The sequence below is a fragment of the Puma concolor genome, chromosome A1, assembly GCF_028749965.1.
Source record: "Puma concolor isolate L17-30 chromosome A1, mPumCon1.1.hap2, whole genome shotgun sequence".
NCBI classification, from domain to species: domain Eukaryota; kingdom Metazoa; phylum Chordata; class Mammalia; order Carnivora; family Felidae; genus Puma; species Puma concolor.
The window spans coordinates 822,672-828,671 of NC_141667.1; the positions used below are offsets into that span (position 1 = coordinate 822,672).

The 6,000-nt window shown below is 60.9% G+C and overlaps 1 long non-coding RNA gene across 1 annotated transcript; it reads right to left on the reverse strand.

The window, feature by feature from the left end:
* Nucleotides 1-478: 478 nt before the first annotated feature.
* On the reverse strand, nucleotides 479-2,656 carry LOC147583975 (uncharacterized). The gene is made up of 2 exons (XR_015240295.1): nucleotides 1,586-2,656; nucleotides 479-1,310 (listed from the first exon to the last, which is right to left on the reverse strand). It is a non-coding gene; the product is annotated as an uncharacterized LOC147583975 (long non-coding RNA).
* Nucleotides 2,657-6,000: the final 3,344 nt, after the last annotated feature.

Sequence of the window (6,000 nt, forward strand, 5' to 3'; positions counted from 1 at the left end):
CTTCTGTTGCCCCACCGTAAACAAAAAACCTAAATCAATTCCCTCCTAAACCATGTCCAGACAGGAAGGGGAGAGATCGGAGGCCCACGATCCCCGCGGCATCATCTGCAGGCTCCTTTCAGACCCAGAGCCTCCGCCGGCAGGTCACGGACCTGCCTGCAGCCTGCAGCGCCCCTGGAAGAGCCAGAAGCCCCCCGTGCGGCCCAGCTAGAAACTCCCCACAACACTGACCGCCCCCCACCCAGACCAGGGGGCCAGTTTTGACAATGCTGGTCATGACACTTGAACAAGGCACTTCGGAGGAGACCCCCAGATGGGATTTCACCTGAACCCAGGTGCCACCGCGTGTCCAAGTTTGACTCCCTAAGAAGCAGACAAACCTCTGGGTCTCAGGAGGCTGACGGGGACGACGTGCCCGAGCTTGGCAAACACTGGATGGCCAAACAAATGTTAACCTTTAATAATGTAAGAAGCTGAGTCGGGAAATTGCTTTTATTCCTGGCTGTAGCATTTATACAGGCCTCCCCTCTGGGCCCCGAGGGGGCAGAGGGTTTGCATAGTTACTGGGCTCGCTGGGCAGTCTGCCCTTCTGCGGAATACTCGGATTACGTGCTGCTGTTCTAGAATTCTGCGGAGGGAGCACTGGAATCTTCAAGGTTGTTTGAGAACTGCTCATTTCGGCCACTGGAGGGTTGGCACTGCTGGGGGAAATTTGTTCTTTTCCAAAAACGAAGTTACTCTGGTTCATCTGGAGAGACTTCAGAAAACATATTTAAAAAGGAAAAAGGAGGCTGGGAGAAAGTGAGGCAGAAAACCACCGGCGTGATCAATACCGTGTTGACGGTGAGGAAACGCCCCCAGGCTTGAATGGAAATCACTCCTCTCCAGGACACTCCCCCTGGCCGTAGTGTGTGGTTAACCTCTCTTGAGAAGTGGGTGGTCTTAAGTCACTGCGCCTTAAACCTGAACAGTGTTCCAAGGAGAAAGTTGTGCTGTTGGCTTAAGATAAAGTACAACGGTCTCATGCGGGGCCTTCTGGGAGGCAGCCTGTGGGCGTCACGGCTCCCCCCTCCAGGTTTCTAAACAGAGTGGCGTCTGTGCCAGGAGCCCAGAATGCCGCCGTGCTGTCCGTTCGGTGCATGAGTTGCAGGGCCCCCCAGCCCATGCACGGGGGGCGCAGCACGTGCGAGAGAGGCTGACGTCAGGAGACGGCTGACAATGCGTGCAGGGAGCTGGGGGAGGAGCTGCAGGGTGTCCATAGGCCGTCTGTCCCCGGTCTACGAGGGATTCCAGAAAGTGACGAGGGTGGTCTGAGCAAAGGGAGGCCTGACCTGAGCCCTGGGGGGGAGGGGGGAGGGGGGAGGGTCAGTCCGTGGTTCCCCAGCAGGCAGCAAGTTGCTCCGCACGCTCGTGGGCTGCCACGGGGCTGAGGGCCTGGGGGGCTGGCGTGGGCAGGCCGCCCCGGCAGGGGAGCCGGCTCTGGGTGGCAGTGCGGGGAGGGGCTTGCAGGGGGACGGGGGGGGGGGGGGCTTCTGGGGGGCATGCTGGCCAGGCGCCCTCCCCCACCGGGTGCCCTCCCCCTTACCTCCCAGGCAAATACGCACCAACTCCCGGCAGGTGTCAGCCCGTTAGGCCACGGCCAACACGAACACAGCGCAAGGCGGCGTCTTCGTGGAGGCTGTCCGTGAAGGCAGCACAAGAGAGAAATGGGGTCCGAGAGACGGGCCGGTGCGATCCAAGCCCTGCTGGTCCCTGCTCCCGGGAAGGGCCTTCCGTGCCGCGCCCTCCAAGCTGCTGTGATGCCAGCCTCTGCCTCAGCCTGCGTGCCCCCGACTCTGACCCTCCTGGAGAAATGCCAGCTGTGAGTCCCTGGTGCCAGGCAAGGCCACATCCCCAGGGTCCGGAACAGGACGTGGCATCCTTGGCCCACTGTGGCCTCGACGCTCAGCGTGACAGAGAACACAGCCGTTAAAAGGCTGTGGCTCCGGGTGCTGGTCCTGGTGCCCCGACGGATGATCTCCCGGACCCAGCTGACCCTCGGCCAGAGCCAGCACGCCGAGCCTGGGGCGGCACGTGCACAGAGCCCGCTGTCCTCTCTCCGCCCCGTGGGCGTGACCAGCGCTGCTGTCACCATGCGGACCGGTGCCACCAGCTCCATGGGCACCGCGCTGCTTCCCCCCCCCGCCCTCTGGCACCCGAGCCCCAACCGCCGGCCGGCTCTGCAGCCAAACTGTCGTTTTGAGGATTAGATGTAAATGGAGACTGACTTTCTACTCAGCACCATTCTTGTGGGGGCAGCGCGGTCCTGTGCCGGGGACGCACGTTAACGTGACCGCGTGCCCCTGGAAGGACATCTGGGACCCTCTGCCTCAGAGCTGTTGTGGATAGAGCTGCTGTCCGTGTTCGCAGACGGGGTTTTGTGCCTGACCACGTAGCTCGTCGTCTTCCTGGATGAAGGTCCGGGAGGGCCGTGTCGGGTCCCACCGTCCACTGTGTCTGCAGGGCTGAGTGTTCCCAGCGGCACCGGCCCCCAGAGGGCTCCGCTGCTGTGGCTTCTCGCCAGCACTCGCTGCCCTCACCGTTTCTTCTGGGGGCCTCTCCGAGGTGGTGTGGACTGTCCGCAGGCCTCCAGGGAGGCACGGGGGCGCCTGGGCGTGGGCAGGGAACGCGGCTCAGGGAGCACGGGGGAGGAGTCACGGGAGGAGCACCGTCCAAACCACACGGGCTGAAGGGAGGGGCGCAGAGGGCAGGGTTGGGGACCTGGGGCTCGGGGGTGTTTTCCGGAAGCAAAGTGGGCGGTGTAGCGGGACCTCCGTGTGGCACCCCAGGGACCCAAAGCCGCCACATGTCCCCACTGGGAAGAGGGTTCTTTTGTCTGAGGCAAACCGCCCTTCGAGACTGTCACTGTCTTCCCACGAATCTAACACAGGCTCGCTGTGGGGGTTCTCACCCGAGCCGGCCGTGTGTGCGATGACGTCTCTGAATAAACAACGCGGGAACAGCACACTGAAGCCAATGGCAGATGGGTCACACGTCACACTAGTGTCCCAGGCAAGGGGGAGATGGAAGGAATGTGTCCGACTCACTTGGGGTGCACCTTTCTACGAGTGGGTTCTCAGAGGTGTCGACCGAGCCAGCCGGGGGTGGGCGCTGTGTCGGCGGGAAGGGGACCCCTTCTGGGCTGCTGCACGGCTTCACCGCGGTGGCAGCCGCCTGGCCGCGGCCGAGCTGTTTAGACCGGCGGAGCCCGGCCTTGCCAGATCTGGGAGCCCCCCTAAGTCCCCCCCCATCAGGGCCGCTCTTCCGTACGCCCCCATCTCTGCGTCCCCACCCACAGCTGCACCGTAGTGCTTCTCAGCAACAGGTGTCTGAGACAACACCCCCCATCAGCCTCCCCAGAGTAAAGAAATTCACCCTGACATCAAGACAGCTTAAGTCACAAACAAGTGGATTTGAAATCGTAACAAACCAACACGTAACGGGGACGGAGCAGAGGACACGGGCCGCGTGCCTGGCAGCGTGGAGCACCCACGTGGGCAGCAGCGGCCGCCCGGCCAGCCCTGCCGGTTTCCAGTCGCCCAGGTGGCGGGTGGCCCCCGGAACCTCGGTGTCTGTCCGTCTCCCAGCTTCTCTGGATCCAGGGAGCCCCTGGTTCCTGCTGCTACTCTTACCCCGACCTGGGGCTGAGAGCAGCCCCCGTTTTATTTTCCGTGCCCCGTTCTGCGGGACAGGTCCCTGTGAGCAGAGTAAAAAGGTGTCTGCTTGGCGCCCGCGTCGCCCAGGCCACGCCCCATGGGGTTGCTGCCCTTACTGGTGAGCAGGAGCCGCAGAGGGACAACGGGCCTTGTTGGCAGCTTTTCGCACATTCGCTGCTGTCTCTGAGCAGCCTGGGAAGCGGGTGCTCGAGCATCGTCCTTTCCTACAGGTTCAGGGGCAGCGGCTTCCCCAAATCCCCCATCACTCGGGGCGGAGCCAGACACAGACCCAGCTTCTCCAAGTGCAGGGCCCGTGTCCGCAGCGCGCGCGGCTGGGGCTGGTGCGGGGCAGCGAGCTGGGGCGGGGGCCTCGGGAAACGCGGCCCCTGGGGCCGGGAGGCCGGGTGGCAGCTCCCCGGGAGAAGGGCCGTGCTTCCCGTCCCCTTAGCGGGAGACGCCGCTCGCCCCCTCCCCTGGCTGCTCTGCGACGTTAATCCACGTTGACCTACTTCCACCGCTTTGTGTACTCCCTCTCCCGCCCTCAACCGCCCGAGGAAAACCAATAAAAAGCACTTAGGGCTAAAATCCCTCCGAGTGCAGGTATCTGGTTCTCGTATCTTGGCAAACAGCTCGGTTCCTGTTGTGTGCCCAGCTCTGGATTTCCGCACTCTTAAAACTTATTTGTCGAAATTTAAGAAAATGGTAAGATAAAATTACCCACTTGGAGGCTGGAAGGTGGAATTTACTTACAGAATCATGTCCTTAATCTCTCATGTTGCGAACAGCACGCGCCCCCCGCCCCCGCCGGCCGCATCCCGGCTCCCTGGCGGGCAAGGCCCAGCGACAAGGCTGACTTCCTGGACACTGAGGAAGGGGCAAACCAGTGACTGGCCGCTGGTTGCCGTCGGCACGAGGTGGGGAACGACAGGGAGCAGGGAAGGAGGTGAGGGCAGCAGACCCGGGCGTCTGCCTGTTCCCCGAGAACCCCAGTGGTCACAAGGGGCACGGCTCTGCCGCCGTGAAGGATAACGATCAGAGCCACTGGTCCAGACGTCCTCGACTCCCCTGCTTCACCTCCTACTTGGTCGGCTGCAACAGGCTTCCTATCTCGCTCACCAACCCCCCCCCACCGCCCCCCCCAGCCTCACGGCATCCAGAACGACTTCGAAGAGCAGATAAGAACACGGCATGTCTGGTTGTCCTTGTTAACATCTGCTCGTGGCTCCAGGAATAGAGTCTACACTTTTTACTGTAATTTTCAGAAATCTACCTTATCTGGTCTCTCCACCTGTGTGACTCAAGGCCCCGGGAAGACCCACACATCACATGTCCACAGAGACCCTGGCTCCCAGCAGATGTGGACGGCCACGCTCCAGCTCCTCCTGGAAGGAGTCTTCAACATTTTGGGTTTCAGGATTCCTGCCGTCAGCCACATGTGAACACACAATCAAAACCCTCCAAGCGCACGACAAAGCATGACTGAGGGTGAGCAGGGTCAAACAACAAAGCAGCAGAACCAGATACGCAAATTCTGCAGCTGTTGGGAAGGGTCCATATTGTGGCGGGACTTGTTTTCTGCATCTGGGAACGACAGCGGAAGGTACAGCATGAGTACAGGGCCAGCCCCTGAAATCAGACCAGGCGGCTTGAAGGGAGTCAAATAGAACGTCTGGAATTATGTGCGTTAGCAAATAATACAAGATTAAATAGGGAGAATCAGGTACCAAAGGAGAGAGACTTAGCGACGTGGAAAACAGGACTGAAAGACGCACAGAGAGCAGGAGGCCGGACACAGGAAACAACCGATTAAGAGGTCAGAACAGACCACAGTCCTGGAAGGAAAGACCACAGTCCTGGAAGGAGAGAACAGGAAGAGGGGAGGGGCGCTCTCGGGGAGACAGTGGCTGGGATTTCTCTATTGTTGAAGGAAGACACGAATACTCTGCCAGGATGGACAGAGGAACACGGCGTGACTGCAGGCTGATGAGGACCCACCGACAGTGTGGGGGTGGGCACCCCGGAAACACGTGGCCTTTAAAGATGAGGGGCATTAGGACCTTTTCGTCTGAACCAACCTTGAAGGATTCTGCTGGCAAGAATGGACTTCGAGAGGGATGGCCCTTGATGATGGAAGGCAATGTGAGCAGGGATGCGGACGCACGAGTGTGACGCGGGACGGGAGTGGTGGTGGGTGCAGTGGTTGGTTGGAGTCACGTGTTCGGCAGGCACCGTCCATAGTTTTCTTTTCCGGCAACGTCTTTGACACGAGGGTGTGGCCAGACGGGAGGCGCTCCATTCTCTTCAG